Source organism: Sus scrofa, unplaced genomic scaffold (assembly GCF_000003025.6).
Source record: "Sus scrofa isolate TJ Tabasco breed Duroc unplaced genomic scaffold, Sscrofa11.1 Contig1293, whole genome shotgun sequence".
NCBI classification, from domain to species: Eukaryota; Metazoa; Chordata; class Mammalia; order Artiodactyla; family Suidae; genus Sus; species Sus scrofa.
Genome location: NW_018084856.1, coordinates 118042 through 134941, shown reverse-complemented (window position 1 = coordinate 134941; position 16900 = coordinate 118042). Strand labels below are relative to the sequence as shown.

Here is a 16900-nt window from a genome sequence, read left to right as displayed (position 1 = left end):
AAAGGCATGACTTATGAAAATAAAACATTATCAGTTGGGTTTTTATTAAAAATAAAAACCTTCTGTTATGTGAAAGACCCCACCAAGAGATTAGTAAGATTGGGGAAAAAATACTTGCTATAGACATATCTGATAAAAGACTGTTAACCAAAATATACAATAACTCTTAAAATTCAACAATAAGAATCTATACACCCCAATTAAAATGGACAAAGACACCTCACAAATACTGATGTACAGATGCCAATAAGCACATTAAAAAATGTTTAACATCATGCATCATTAGAAAACCTATAAATAACGAAGTACTAATTAAGAATCTATTCAGGAGTTCCCATTGTGGCACAGTGGAAACGAATCTGATGAGGAACCATGAGGTTACAGGTTCGATCCCTAGCCTTGTTCAGTGGCTTAAGGATCTGGTATTGCTGTGAGCTGTGGAGTAGGTCGCAGACGCAGCTCGGATCCTGCATTGCTGCGGCTGTGGTGTAGGCCAGCAGCTACAGCTCCAATTAGACCCCTACCTGGGAACCTCCATATGTCATGGTGTGGCCAAAAAGCAAAAAAAAAAAAAAAAAAAAAAAAAAAAAAAAAAAAAAAAAATCTATTCAAAAAAATCTTAGGCAAAAATCTTAAGAAAAAAAATTTTAACATACTGTTTTGCAACACAAGAAACAACAGCTTTGCTTGGTAGCAATATGGGCTTATAACCAACTTGAATTAGCATCAGGTACATGAAAACACTAATTTGAAAATAAAATGCAACCCTATATTCACAGCATTATTGACAATAGCCAAGATATGAAAACAACCTAAGGGTCCATGAATGAATGAACAGATAAAAAAGACATGGCATATATACACAAAGGAATACCGCTCAGCCATAAAAAGAATGAAATCCTGACATTTGCGACACCATGAATGGACTTTGAGAGTATCATGCTAAGTGAAATAACTCAGAAAGAGAAAATTTACCATAGGATCTCTCTTACATACGCAATCTAAAATCAAAACAAAACAAAACAGAAAAATACTGAATTCACAGATACACAGAATACACTTGTGGTTACCAGAGGCATGAGGTAGGGGGTGGGTAAAATGAGTGAGGGGGGCCAACTCTACGGTGATGGAGGTATATACACCTCCATCTATAGTGTATATAGATACTGAACATAATGCTGTACACCTGAAACTTACATATTTTCTTTACAGAAGACAAGGCAAAACAAAAAACCAAAAACCTATCAGAAAGGTTAAAATCTGAAACACTGACAACACCAAATACTGACCAGGATGTGTAACAGAAAATCTCACGCATTACTATATGAATCCAAAATAATATAGCCACTTTGGAAGAGAGCTTGGTGATATCTTAGAAATTTAAACATACACTTACCCTACAATCCAGCAACTGCACACCTGAGCAAAAATAAATAAATAAACCAAATGATAAAATTGTAGATGTAAATTCAAATATATCAGTAATAGTTTTAAATAGAACAAAACACACAGTGACTCTTCTGAGGCTCAAACAGATACTGCATTTCACAAAACCAGAACAGTTAACAGTATTAACTCACAAGTATTGTGTGCAGGAAACTCACCATGTCAGAACAGTAACATCAGGTGTCTCCCAGTCCTTGTAGCATTCAAAACAAGCCTCCTTTGGAATTCCAAGTTTAAGAGAATCATAATTTTCATGGATAAGTGCAAATAGATCCATTTAAGTTTAGAAGCCTCATGCTTCCAGGAAATTAAAGTGTCTCATAATAATCTGTGAGCATAGCATCCACGGTACCTAGAAGAGACATGGCAAGTTTCTAGTTATCACACTCAGCAAAGTCCAAAGCCAAGGTCACCCAATTTGTATTTTTAGTTCATTCACACTTGTCCCAGTACACATGACAATCAGGATTGGAATTACTATAAGTGATGCAGCCTAGAATAACAGCTGATATGTTACCTTTATCAGAGAGAAGTATAAAACACAGAGTTAAGATGTGTAATACACAGTTTATTTTCCCTGTACATGAGGAAAAAAATTTTGTGTTAAAACCGTTTTTTTACAAACTCATAAATGTTTGTAAAATAAATGCTGTATTTAAATACAAGCCTTGTCAGAATAGGTTTTTAAGTCTATATGTTCTCTTGCAAAAGACACTTCTAAATATGTGTACAGATTTCAAGTAAAAGCACAGAAAGCATACATAATACATACACTAAAAAAAAACACAAAGAGGGTATACCAATGTCAATAAGGTTAAGTATTCTTTAATAATGAAAAAACTTGGCAAGTGTAATACACAAATTGGAACTAACTGATATACAAAAACACTGCATCCTCCTACTCCAGAATTGGTATTCTATGCAAGTACTTACTGAAAATAACCTTATGTCGGGCCATAAAACAAATATTAAAAATTACAAAAAAGTGAAGTTAGTCAAAGTATAAATTCTGACTAGAATGGCAATAAAGAAAAAAAAAATATGACCCACTAATCCCACTCGTGGGCATCTATCTGGACCAAACTTTCCTTGAAAAAGACACATGCACCCGCATGTTCATTGCAGCACTATTCACAATAGCCAAGACATAGAAACAAACCAACTGTCCATCGACATATGATTGGATTAGGAAGACGTTGTATATATACACAATGGAATACTGCTGAGCCATAAAAAAGAATGAAATCATGCCATCTGCAGCAACATGGATGGAACTAGAGACTCTCATCCTGAGTGAAGTAAGTCAGAAAGAGAAAGACAAATACCATATGATATCACTTATATCTGGAATCTAATATACGACACAAGTGAACTTTTCCACAGCAAAGAAAATCATGGACTTGGAGAATAGACTTGTGGTTGCCAAGGGGGGGGGGGGATGGAGTGGGGTGGACGGGGAGTTTGGGCTTAATGGATGCAGACTATTGCCTTTGGAATGGATCAGCAATGAGATCCTGCTTTGTAGCACTGGGAACTATGTCTAATCACTTATGATGGAGCATGATAATGTGAGAAAATAGAATGTGCACATGTATGTGTAACTGGGTCACCATGCTGTACAGTAGAAAAAAAAATTGTATTAGGGAAATAACAAAAAAAATAATAATAAAAAAACTGAAAAAGAAAAAAAAATTTTAATTGAAAATCATCATACACTTGGAAATTTTTAAATAGCAACGAAACAAAATATTCATCAATGAATAAATCACAACAATATTAGAAAAATGATATGTCATAGGAAGTTATGAAGTATGAAATTTGTGGGATAAATAAAAAAGGTGATGATTAGCAGCATATTTGGAGTCCAAATCCCACAAAAAAAAAAACTTGAAAAACAATGATCTAACATTTAAAAAAATAATTAACTATCTAGGACTAATTCTGTGTAGTTTCATAATATTACTTTCTTGGTATGACTATTTCTCTTCAGCAAATCCCCCATATAAAGTCATAATTTTTATAAATTTTAGTGAAATATAGTGTTTTAACTTCTATCTATGCCCCAGATCAAAATTTGCATACTTCAGCTGCCAGCTGAACCCAGGAAAAAACATCAAAAGCTTATCAAAAGGGTAAGTACCACAAGGTAGAGAGAAGAACCAGTTTCTCTTTTGAGAGAAAAGAGAAAGAAATATCTGATGTCACTTTCTGCTATGATGTGGTTACACTTGTTTCAGCTTGTAATATGAAAAATTACAGTAGACATGGTATGAATCATCCAATAGCCCTTTGTAAAACTATGGTCACAGCCAGGGCTATATTTTTACATCCACATGTAGTCACCCACGCAGTGTAATTCCAAGAACATACAGAATTCCAAATCCCTGGAATTTTTACCCCAAAAGAAAATAATATGGCTTAAAATGTCAGCATTCTCTAAGTTGTAATTTTTATTTTATGATGAAAAATTTAAGCAGAAAAAAAGTTTTTTCCTACAGATCTACATATTCGATGAAAATGTTCCTTTAATATCTAAGTTATGCAACAGACAATAATTGGATGACTCAAGAGAGAGAGACAATTTTTGTTGATTATGAGGCATTACACAGGATAAAACAAGACTAGGGAGAATGTTTCACTAAGAGTTTATGACCTGAAGTATATTCAGAGGGAGAAGAAGAAAAAGGAGGTGACAACAAGGATGTCAGTTTTTAGCTCCTTCCTAGTTTTTTTGCAATCCTGAAGTAGTTGAAAGAGAATTAATTCTTAGATAAACCAAAATCAAAGGAGAAGTCATCATAAACTATTGGTATACACTTATGTGCTTATAAGAGAAACTGAATAAATTGATCTTATCTAAGACAAAACAGGAATTACATAGAGAAAGAGGACTGAGGAGATATGAAACATCTCAGGGTTTTTTTTCTTTCTCTTTCTGATTTACTTCACTCAGTATGAGAGTCTCTAGTTCCATTCATGTTGTTGCAAATGGCATCATTTTGTCCTTTTTATAGCTGAGTAGTATTCCATTGTGTATATATACCACATCTTCCTAATCTGATCATCTGTTGATGGACATCTGGGTTGTTTCCATGTCTTGGCTATCGTGAATAGAGCTGCAATGAACATGCGGGTGCATGTGTCTTTTTTAGGGAAAGTTTTGTCCAGATATATGTTTGGGAGCTTGGGGTTAATAGATGCAGACTATTGCCTTTGGAATGGATTAGCAATGAGATCCTGCTGTGTAGCACTGGGAACTATGCCTAGTTATTTATGATGAAGCATGACAATGTGAAAAAAAAATGTATACATATATGTGTAACTAGGTCACCATGCTGTACAGTAGAAAAAAAATGTATTGGGGAAATAACAATTTATTACAATTAAGACTACTTGAAAAAAAATTGTTTTCAACTTTGGGAAAAGAAAAAGCTCAGAGTTTGAAAACAACTTGCTTTTGTCTTTTTAGGGCCCCCCAAGCGGCATATGGAGGTTCCCATGCTATGGATCAAATCAGAGCTGTAGCTAGCGGCCTACACCACACCACAGCAATGCAGGATCCAAGTCGAGTCTGCAACCTACACTAGACCACACCGCAGTTCGCGGCAACACTGGACCCTTAATCAGATCGAGGCCAGGAATGATCCTTAATCAGAGCTGTAGCTAGCGGCCTACACCACAGCCACAGCAATGCAGGATCCAAGTCGAGTCTGCAACCTACACTAGACCACACCGCAGTTCACAGCAACACTGGATCCTTAATCAGATCGAGGCCAGGGATGGAACCTGTATCCTCATCGATACCAGCTCAGTTCGTTAATCACTGAGCCATGAGGGAACTCTGAAAACAACTTTCTTTTTTTCCCTTTAGATAAGCTATTGACTGGGATGTGGAGCTCACAAAGAGATCACTGCTTTGGGGTCAAAGGGTCACTGAAGGAAAGGATTTCCATTATTCATGGATGTCCTGAAAAGCCGTGAGTGTCGGTTCCCATCGTGGCTCATCAGTAATGAACCCAACTAATATCCAGGATTTGGGTTCAATCCCTGGCCTCACTCAGTGGGTTAAGGATCCAGCGTTGCCATGAGCTGTGGTGTATATCACAGAAGCAGCTCAGATCTGGTGTTGCTGTGGCTGTGGCTACGGCACAGGCCAGCAGTTGCAACTGCAATTTGACCTCTAGCCTGGGAACCTCCATGTGCCACAAGTATGGCCCTAAAAAAAAAGACAAGCCTTGAGAATTTAAGTGTGAGTAAGTGTCCGTGACAGCCTGTCATTTTAGAATGGTGGCCATTAGCTTTGTTAGCTCCTTCAGCTTAGTTGTTCCAGGTCCACATCATTTCACCTACTGCAGTTTTTCATTTGTTTCCCTGCATGAATGTCCATTTTCCTATGATGGTTCATTTAGAGCAAGACTGGCCTGGCCGTATATACCACTTAGGATTTTATAAGGCACAGGTGCATAAGAAATGGAGGACTTCATTCTTCCAGACTCAAGGGGCTCATGTCATTTGCAGGAAACATCGTACAAGAAATACTGTAAAGCCAAATGAGTGAAAAATCATTCATATGACAAACTAATTGATGTCTCCAGGGAAATACCATTTAATTCAATGATGGAGAAACAGCAGGAGCCCTGGAGACTGTCTTCAGATAGAACATATTTTCTTAACTACCATTATACATCATTAATGCTGGGTAGGGAATAAGCCTAGCTATTGCTCTCTGAACAGTGTCTTTTCCTCTTGCTGAAGAATATACATAGTCGTAACAAATAATATCAACAATTTTTTTTCCACTGGCACTTAATCCTTCAACCTCACTGCTTGGCTGAAAATTTTTAGGTCTCCCTGAGTTCAGGAACCTATACTGTGAAAGCTTCCTTGATGAATCTTTGGAATAACACACATTAAACAATGAGGTAAAATGCAAGCATTTCTGGAAAAAGAGGTAAAATATTAATAAATAACTGTGGTGAGAATTTTTTTATAAGTTAAGTGAATTTTATGACACAGAGCCTAGCCCTGTGCTTTACAAATGTCCAGAATTGCACCATTAGTTGGAAACAATGAGCCTGGGAGAATATCAGAGCACAGCAGTTTATACATGTTTTGCACAGATTTCAGCCTATGGATAAACCGCACTGCGAATGGACCCATGGTTCTTATGATTGCAAGACTCCAACCATCAAGAAAATTTGGAAAAAAAAATTTATTTCTCACAGGTCCTGAAAAGCACATGACACCTGGGGCCACACAGTGAGGTCATATGAAGACAGATGGAGAAGTTGTGGGGAGAGGGAGATGGGGAGTCTGCTTTTCCTAGGGTCCATGGTCAAGCCTAGGGGATATTCCTTCAGGATTTATGTTATTATAAAACAATCCATCTTCTATGATAATTCTTTGCCCCTAAGTATTTACAAATGTAGTTGCTTATTTGTAATTCCTGACCAGGACTGGATTTACAAATGAGTTAGGAGAAAAAAGATGATTTTACATCATGTGTGCATGAATTTTCTTCAATGGTTACTTTCAAAGGCTTCTTTGAAGATAAGACACATCTTTCCTGGAAAACAAACAGCAAACAACAAAGCAAATCCTGGATGGTAGGGAAAAAAAATCTAAGCACCTAACATGCAGGAGGTCCAGAAAGATCACTAGAAATAAATAACAAACAGAAAATGGAGAATTAGAATATTGAAGGTAAACACTAGTTGAAAAGCCAGAGGAAAATGTCCAGAGAAGGAAGATTTATAAAGTTTAGGTTTGGGATTTTTCAAGTCTTTTATTTAAGAATACACTTGAAATGACAGAGCAACTTGAAACACACGTGAAAATAAGAATCCTGGGCCAACTGACAGAATAGGCATTAAAGAATATAGCTGAGTTTCAGCTCATAGACAACTCTGTTTTGTTTCTTCAGTTCACGTGAACATAACACTCAACATGTTCCAATATAAGAGAATATAATGGTATATAAAACATAGTCTCTACTTTGGAGAAGTTTGGAGAAACAAAGAAGAGAAATATGACACTTAAGCATTCAATGGGATACATTCCAAGGCAGGGTAAGAAAGAGGTGCTTGAAATAACACAGCAATACAATCTCACATAGTCTGTCTGGGTGAGTAAATGAAGATTTCCTTGAAGAAGTGACACCTAAGGAGAATAAGAAGGACCAACGGGCATTAAGTAGTCAAAGGATTGTCCTTGTAGAGGAGACAGCCTGTAGAAAATACAAAGAACTGCAAGTACTCAAGGTTGGTGGAACTTAAGTTATGAGGAAGAAAGGTAAGGAATTTGTGATGAGGTGAGAAAATAAGGAAGATCCTGCCCATGAAGAACCTTGCAGGCCACAGGAACAACATTAACCTTTATCAAGAAACAGTTAACCCTCAATGAGGAGATCGCTTGGACAGAGAGCATGATTTCACTTTCAGCATATAGTATGTGAGATGTCCGTGAAATATCCCACTCACTGATGTGTACTTGGCAATGATTTGTATTTGGGAAAGTGTTGGCCTTAGGAGTCCATCATATCAATGACAACCAAACCAATCACTGATGATATCAACCTTGGCAATAAGGAGTTGAAACAGGAAAAAAATGAGATGTCTCAATATAAAATATTGGGGAATAACAATATTTCACTGATGAATAGAGAATGTGGAGTCTGTGTAGCACACTAAAAAAAAAGAGATCTGAAGCCAGGAGAAAAGTCAGGAAGAGGCCATGGGATCCATTTAAAGAATGAAATTTAACTGAAATATGTATATTTATATGTATGTAATATATACTCACACAGTGAGAATACCACGCAAAATAAATACCAAAAATGTGCCATTGGCTTCAGCAGTAATGAAGTTCTAGTAGGTGTTAGAGAAGCAGTGGGAGGCTGGACGTCAAAGTCAGGTTGCAGAAGCTAAAAGTATAACCGGAGTGAGGGTACATCGAGAAGGTGAAGACAGTAACGTCTTTGCAAAGAATTACAAACATAATGAAGGAAGCAGGAGCCTGGAAGAATATTTTTAGTGATATTATATATAGTTTTGTCTCAGAACTTCAGAAACCACTGCCAATTACCTGAAAAATAACATGAATGCACACAACAATATTCCTTTTGCAAGTATCTTGAACACAACCTTTCCTCACACTATAGATAAAATAACTGGAAAATGAAAATTCATGAAAAATGAAAAATCACACAGCAATAACAAATTTTATCCTGCTGGGACTGACAGATGACCCACAACTGCAAATCCTGATTTTTATTTTTCTATTTCTCACCTACACGTTGAGCGTAATAGGAACCAGGGAATGTGACTATCATCAGCCTCACATTGGTGGACTCCCATCTGAAAACTCCTATGTACTTTTCCTCCAAAATTTTTCATTCTTAGAAGAAGCCAGTCACCCAACAGCTGAGGACTATTAAGGCACAGACTTTATTGTTCATGACAGTCATGTTCTGCAGGGGTTTACAGATGGCCGCACAGCAATCATAGGACATGGATGCCAGGAGAAAAAATTCTGTAGCTCCAATGAGAAAACCAAAAAAAAATTGAATTGCACAAGCACTGTAGGTAATGGCATTGTTCCCTGTTGATAAACTGTACAGGAATTTAGGACAGCGAGTGATAAATGAGACTTCTAAGATGGAAGGAAGGAGGGAGGGAAGGAAGGGAGAAAGAAAGAAAGAAAAATAACTACTCCTCACTGATAATAGCCCCACCATTTTCATTATCTTCTTTGGAAGTAAATAATACCTTCTACTGGATAACAAAAAAAACGAACAAAGAATTAATTCTTTTAAAAAACTGAAAAAATATGGCTGACATTAAAATGTCAAGAACTATTTATTTTAACATGGGATTTGAAATAGCTATTAGAGATTCTTTTAAATTATCTCTTTGGGCATAATTTCAAAAATAACTGCCTTTTTTGAACTACCAATCATACATCAAACTCTTTTCAGACATGCTCTTCCCAATCCTACCAATATGGTGTAGTTGTGTCAACAGACACAATCTGAAAGAGATTGAGTAAATTAACCAATACATCACTGCAGAAATAATGGAGCCTGAATTCTGATTTCAAGTCATGTTCAGTCTGCTACACTACACTACCTATCAAGCAGTCGTGTACGTTTGGTGGGGAAAGGGTGAGAAAAGACCCTGTAATTGAAAGTGTATAAGCCAACACAGTAAAAGAGACCTCTCTCTGCAAGAATACTCTCATGTTATCAATATGTTTGCTACCTCTGTTTGTTAAATTGCTTAATTGACATCGAAGAAAAAAAGAGGATTATCTAAACATTTCAGAATTTATGAAATAGATTTTTATAGCACAATTCATCCTGTTGTAGCATATTTAGGATTTTATGATTTGTTTTTTTTGGTTTTTTGTTTGTTTGTTTGTCTTTTGTATTTTCTAGGGCTGCATCCATGGCATATGGAGATTCCCAGGCTAAGGGTCTAATTGCAGCTGTAGCTACCAGCCTTTGCCAGAGTCACAGCAACACAGGATCTGAGGCTCGTCTGTGACCACAGCTCACAGCAATGCCAGATATTTAACCTACTGAGCAAGGCCAGGGATTGAACCCACAACCTCATGGTTCCTAGTTGGATTTGTTAACCACTGAGCCATGACAGGAACTCCATGGATTTTATGTTTTTATAAGAAGAAGGAACATAAGAGAAAATTGTAATTATCACTTTTCTGAACTTTTGAAACATATTATGCACATGATCTCAAAGAGCATACAACAAAGAGCTCTTAATTACTGGTCACTCTAAGAAACACATGAATAAAGAAATCTGCACAAGAAACTCTAAAGCAGTCATTATTGAACCAAAGTAATTATGTGCCACTTAGAAATGTGTGGTTAATAAGTTAATAAATAGGGAATATAATTATTATACTAAATATATCTGTAAATGGGACTTAAATAATTTTAATTACTCAATTTGGATAATGCACTATGAAATCTGTAAGTTAAAATAAGAAAAGGTTTAGGCCACCAATATGTAAAATTGAGAAGCTATAAGAGTGGGAGCTATGAAACTTTACATGGGAGTCTTAAGTGTTACATCCATAAATAAATGCAAAACACTGATAAACAGTAATTAATATTTGAAGCATTTAAATTTCACTCTGTGTTGAAAAGTAGCAATCTTTTAAAAATGGAAGCGAAAGAAGGGCATTGGTGGGAGTATTGTAGCTTGAAATAAAAAAAGAAAGCTAATGATTCTGAGCACCTCCATTTATTTAGCTGTACTTGCTAGAACACTATTTTTCTCCTTTTGTGGTAATATATTTCCCTAATTATTTGTGATCCATGTGGACTTAGTAAAGAATTTTATAATTAAAACAGTATTAATGCCTAAGAATAAACCTACCTAATGATGCAGAAGATCTGTACTCTGAAAACTATAAAATGCTGTCTTTACTCTGAAAACTACAATATACTGATGGAAGAAAGTGAAGACAACACAAAAAGATGGAAAAATACATCGTGTTCTTGGCTTAAGAGAAACAATATTGTTAAAATGACCATACCATCCAAGGCACACTACAGATTCAATGTGCAATGGAATTTTCTAGAGAACTAGAACTTTTTTTTAAATTTTAATGGACATACAAAAGAATTTTGTATGGAATGGAATCTTCTAGAGAACTAGAACTTTTTTTTAAATTTTAATGGAAATACAAAAGGCCCCAAAGAGACAATAATGAGCAAAAAAAAAAAAAAAAAAAAAAAAAGAAAAAAAAAGAAAAAAAAAGAAAAAGAAAAAGAAAAAGAAAAGAAAAAATGGAACTGGAAGACTCTGACTCCCTGACTTCAGACTATACCATAAAGCTATGGTAATCAAAAGAGTATGATACTGGCACAAATACATAAATATAGATCACTAGAATATGATGGAAAGCCCAGAATAAGCCAACACACTTATGGTCAATTAATCTACAACAAAGGACGTAAGACTATACAATGGAAAAAGGTCAGTTTCTTCAATAAGTGATGCTGGGAAAACTGGACTGCAACATGTAAAAGAATGAAACTAGAACACTCTCTAACACCATTCACAAAAATAAACTCAAAATCTAAATGAAAGACTGGATACTATAAAACTCTTAGAGGAACACATAGAACAGTTTCTGACACAAACCACATCAATGTCTTTTCAGATCCACCCCTAGAGTAATGAAAATAAAGACAAAAATAAACAAGCCGCATCTAGTTAAACTTAAAAACTTTTCTACTGCAAAGGAAACCATAAGCAAAACAAAAAGACAACCTACATAATCGGAGAAAATATTTGCAAACTATGCAACTCACAACAGATTAATTTCCTAAATATACGGAAAGCTCATACAGCACATTATCAAAAAACCAACAGCCCAATTAAAACATGGGAAGAAGACATAGATATTTCTCCAAAAAAAGACATACAGATGGCCTATAGGAACATGAAAAAAAATGCTCAACATCGCTAATTATTAGCAAAATGCAAACCAAAAGTACAATGAGGTATCACCTCACTCCAGTCAGAATGGTCATCATCAGAAAGTCTATACAAAATAAATGCTGTAGCAAGTGTGGTAAAAAAGAGAACCCTCCTACACTGTTGGTGGGAATGTAAACTGGTGCAGCCACTATGGAGAACTGAATGGAGATTCCTTAAAAACTAAAAGTAAAGTTGCCATATGATCCAGCAATCCCACTACTGGGAATATATCTAGAGAAAACTCTAATTTGAAAATATACATGCACCCCAATGTTCACTGCAGCACAGTTTACAAGAGTCAAGACAGAGAAGCAACCTAAAAGACCACTGACATATGAATGGATAAAGATGGTATTTCTATATATAATGGAATATTACTCAACCATAGAAAAGAAAGAAAGAATGCCATAGAAAAGAAAGAAATAATACCAATTGTGGCAACATGGATAGACCTAGAGATTATCACACCAAGTAAGTCAGAGAAAGACAAATATCACATGATATTCTTTATATGCAAAATCTAAAAAACACATTTATACAAATGAACTAATTTACAAAAATAAAAGAGTTGCACAGACAGAAAACAAACTTATGTTTACTAAAGGGGAAAGGGACGGGGAGAGAGGTTGGGATAAACATACACACACTACTATGTATAAAACGGATAACCCAACAAGGACCTACTGTATAACACAGGAATCTACTCTATAACACCTCAATATGTTGTAAGAACAATATTATTTTGTAATAAACTTTAAGGGAAAATAATCATATATACACAATAATATATAATTACATATATATATATATAAAACAACATTATAAATCAACTACACCTCAATTTATAAAAAATGATCCACCCAAAAAATAAAATAAAAAGTCATGCTCTGAGGATTTATACTCTGTGGGAGAGTATAAAGGGTAAAAGGATTATGAACACATCTTTTTTCTTTTTTTTTTTCTTTTCTAGGCTCCCACCCACGGCATATGGAGGTTCCCAGGCTAGGGGTCAAATCAGAGCTGTAGGTGCTGGCCTACACCACAGCCACAGCAACACGAGATCTGAGCCACATCTGTAACCTACACCACTGCTCATGGCAATGTTGGATCCTTAACCCACTGAGCAAGGCCAGGGATCAAACCCACAACCTCATGGTTCCTAGTCACATTCGTTAACCACTGACCCACGATGGGAACTCCACAACCACATCTTTAACTTCACATAATTTGTGTGTTATCATTGATGGTATTGACTGAACAATTCCAATTTCATTTTTTGTGAATTTGAGCATTGGACAACCTAGTGAAATACTGATGTTGCAAATATTGATGTTGTGAACAAGGAATATCACCATAGGTGGAAAAAAAAAAGGAAGTGGGAGGGAATCAAAAATGAATGGGAAAAAAATTCATTGTTGTTGGTAATGGAACACACCCTCACATCACTCACAAAAATAAACTCAAAATGGCTTAAAGATTGAAATGTAAGACAAGATACCATCAAACTCTGAGAAGAGAACAGAGGCAAAATATTCTCTGATGTCAACCTTAAAAAAGTTTTCACAAGCCAGTTTCCCAAAGCAACAGAAATAAAAACAGAAATAAACCAATGGGAACTAATCAAACTGAAAAGCTTTTGCACAGCAAAGGAAACCCAAAAGAAAACAAAAAGACAACTTTCAGAATGGGAGAAAATAGTTTCAAATGATGCAACCGACAAGGGCTTAATCTCTAGAATATATAAACAACTTATACAACTCAACAGCAAAAAAACCAACAACCCAATTGATAAATGGGCAAGAGCTGAAGAGACATTTCTCCAAAGATATACGGATGGCCAACAAGCACATGAAAAAATGCTCAACATTCCCTGATTACCAGAGAAATGCAAATCAAAACTACCACGAGATCCCACCTCACACCAGTCAGAATGGCCATCATTTATAAGTCCACAAAACAAATGCTAGAGGGGGTGTGGAGAAAAGGGAACCCTCCTGCACTGTTAGTGGGAATGTAAGCTGGTACAACCACTATGGAGAACAGTATGCAGGTACCTTAGAAAACTATCCATAGGACTACCATATGACCCAGCAATCCCACTCTTGGGCATATATCCAGACAAAACTTTCCTTGAAAAAGACACATGCACCCACATGTTCATTGCAGCACTATTCACAATAGACAAGACATAGAAACAACCCAAATGTCCACTGACAGATGACTGGATTAGGAAGATGTGGTATATATACAAAATGGAATACTATTCAGCCATTAAAAAAGCACAAAATAATGAAATTTGAAGCAACATGTGTGGAACTAGAGACTCTCATCCTGAGTGAAATAAGTCAGAAAGAGAAAGACAAATACCATATGATATCACTTATATCTGGAATCTAATATATGTCATAAATGCACCTTTCCACAGAAAAGAAAACCATGGACATAGAGAATACACTTGTGTTTGCCGAGGGGGAGGGGGAGGGAGTGGGATTGACTGGGAATTTGGGGTTAATACATGCAAACTACTGCCTTTGGAATGGATAAGCATGAGATCCTGCTGTATAGCACAGGGAACTATATCTAGTCACTTATGATGGAGAATGATAATGTGAGAAAAAAGAATGTATACATGTATGTGTGACTAGGTCACCTTGCTGTACAGTGGAATATTGACAGAACACTGTAAACCAGCTATAATGGAATAAATAAAAATCATTATTAAAAAAATTCAATGGTGTTAAATTAAAATTAGAAGCAGCAGTTTAAACTGATGATTTCTTTCTTTCTTTTTTTTGGGGGGGCCACACTTGTGGTACATGGAAGTTCTTGGGCCAAGGACTGAACCGAGCAACAGTAGAGACCCAAGCCACAGCAGTGACAACAACAAATTCTTAACCACTAGGCCACCAGGGAACTCTGTAATGATTTCTTAATATGCTTTTTTCTAGCTTTGTCTTTGAAAGATCCAAGCATTTTGATAGCATCACTATGCTCCAAAACAAAGGGGGATTCTGAAATGACACAGAAGCCTTCTTGAGAACTAAATTGCAAAACAGTGAGCACTGGAAAGAAAAATTACCATAAAAACAAAGGATCATAACATTCAAAAAAAGAGTTCACAGTGATGCCACTATAAATACAGATATTGGTATGGACATGAAGATGGATGTATACTGAAAAAGAGAAACTACAGAAGCATCCTAATGCCAAATTATTCATTTAGAAAGAGTGGAAAATTTTTGCAATCACCATTTCAAAACCTCATGTCACATGAAACCCTTTCCACTTGATTCCCCCCATCCCATGCTCACCTGGGCTGTGTCCCTCCTACCTCACTATGTGCGCTTTCTACGTGGTATTTTCTGTGGAAACCTCCTTATGTGGTTGACTGGTGCATGTTGGATACAGATGTTAATGCACATAACATAAAATAAAATAATAAAATAATTGGAATAAAATAGAAGTATATGACAAGATCAGGATCAGTAAAGCTTCTCACATAATGGCAACAGATTCAGAAACAATAAAACAAAGGTAAGTATATTTTACTACAATGTAACCAAATTTCCAATTTATCACCACCAACCAGAAGTTGCATGAGATGTTAAATAACAAATCATAAAAACGGATTTGTAAACTCTAAGACTTGCGAAGACTTAATATCCTGAATATGTGCAAAGATCCTGGAAAAGCCTAAAGAATCACTTTACTGCAACATCAGTGAAAGGCAGTCATGTTCTTTTCATCAATAAAGCACAAATTACAGATAAATATTTGAAATTATGCTATAATATTAGCAATTACAAACTGTGAGATAACATGAATAAAATATTATTTGGATCATCATGTTGGCAAAGATTTAGTACACTAATGATACATCCTGACCTTGATGTTATGAATGCATTTTCCAGTCTCCAAGGACACTGTCCCAATTCCTAGGTGCATTAGATAGCTTTTGTTTGTGTGGTTTTTTTCTATATTATTATATTTTACATTCATTACTGACCTTGAAGCAGGGTCACCAAGGACCCTTTTTTTGAGTTTCTCTTACCTGCTTCAGGTTGATCATATAAAGAAAGCATCCTCAGCCACATCTGTGGTGAAACTTTTCAGAGAATCACTTTGTGTTCAAATTGTTGGATCAGACCATCAACTTTTCAAGAATCAGAATTTCTGGTTTTCTTTTGTTTGTTTCCCAGTCTTTCCTTCTATCTAGCTGTTCAGATTATGTAGAAATAATCCATTTTCAAATTTAGACTGATACCGTCATTCATGGTAAAACGTTAGACACAGGAATATAGAATTTCAGATAACTTATTGATGCATTTCCACTGCTATCTTTGAGGGAAAGTTAAGAGCGAAAGAATTCCTAGGCTAAATCCATGTCACTACTAATTATTCTTGTTTAATTACAAGAATCTGCGGGCATAAAACAAAAACTGAAGCCTGAATGACAGACTAATGCGTACGTATGCACGTATTTCTTAAATTAATACTTTTCCTATTCTGAAATTTAGAAAAATAATTAAAATAGCTCCTATCTCTTTCCTAACTATACATCTATATTATATGTAAACATGCATTTATACATAAATGTACATTTATATGTAATGTATGCATTGTATATTTTTAATTTGAGAAGTTCAGAAGGATATGGGAAATTAATTTCACTTCTTGAATGTTGTTTTCAAGAATATTAATCATGGGAGCAAATAAGGAAATCTCTAAGCTTATTTTATACACTGGTTAAGTGGGTGGGCAATAATACACTCAATTCTGATGGGCATATAATGTAACATCTATTGTTCCCACACCAACACACATGCATGTGCACAGATATGCACAATTTCAAATACATAAATATATCTCTCCAACTTAATAAAATGTGGCTTGACATTTCATCTACAAAAATCTTGTCTTTTAAAAAACATAAATATTTTTGATGT

General features: G+C 35.6%; 1 long non-coding RNA gene across 1 annotated transcript in view; it reads right to left on the bottom strand.

Annotated features, from left to right (window-relative positions):
- Positions 1–624: 624 nt before the first annotated feature.
- LOC110258130 overlaps positions 625–16900 on the bottom strand; it is a 28225-nt gene continuing 11949 nt past the window's right edge. Inside the window, exons 2-3 of the long non-coding RNA XR_002340985.1 lie at positions 1605–1798; positions 625–1419 (exon numbers count right to left, since the gene is read on the bottom strand). This is a non-coding gene — a long non-coding RNA (uncharacterized LOC110258130). The remainder of the gene's footprint in view (positions 1420–1604; positions 1799–16900) is intronic.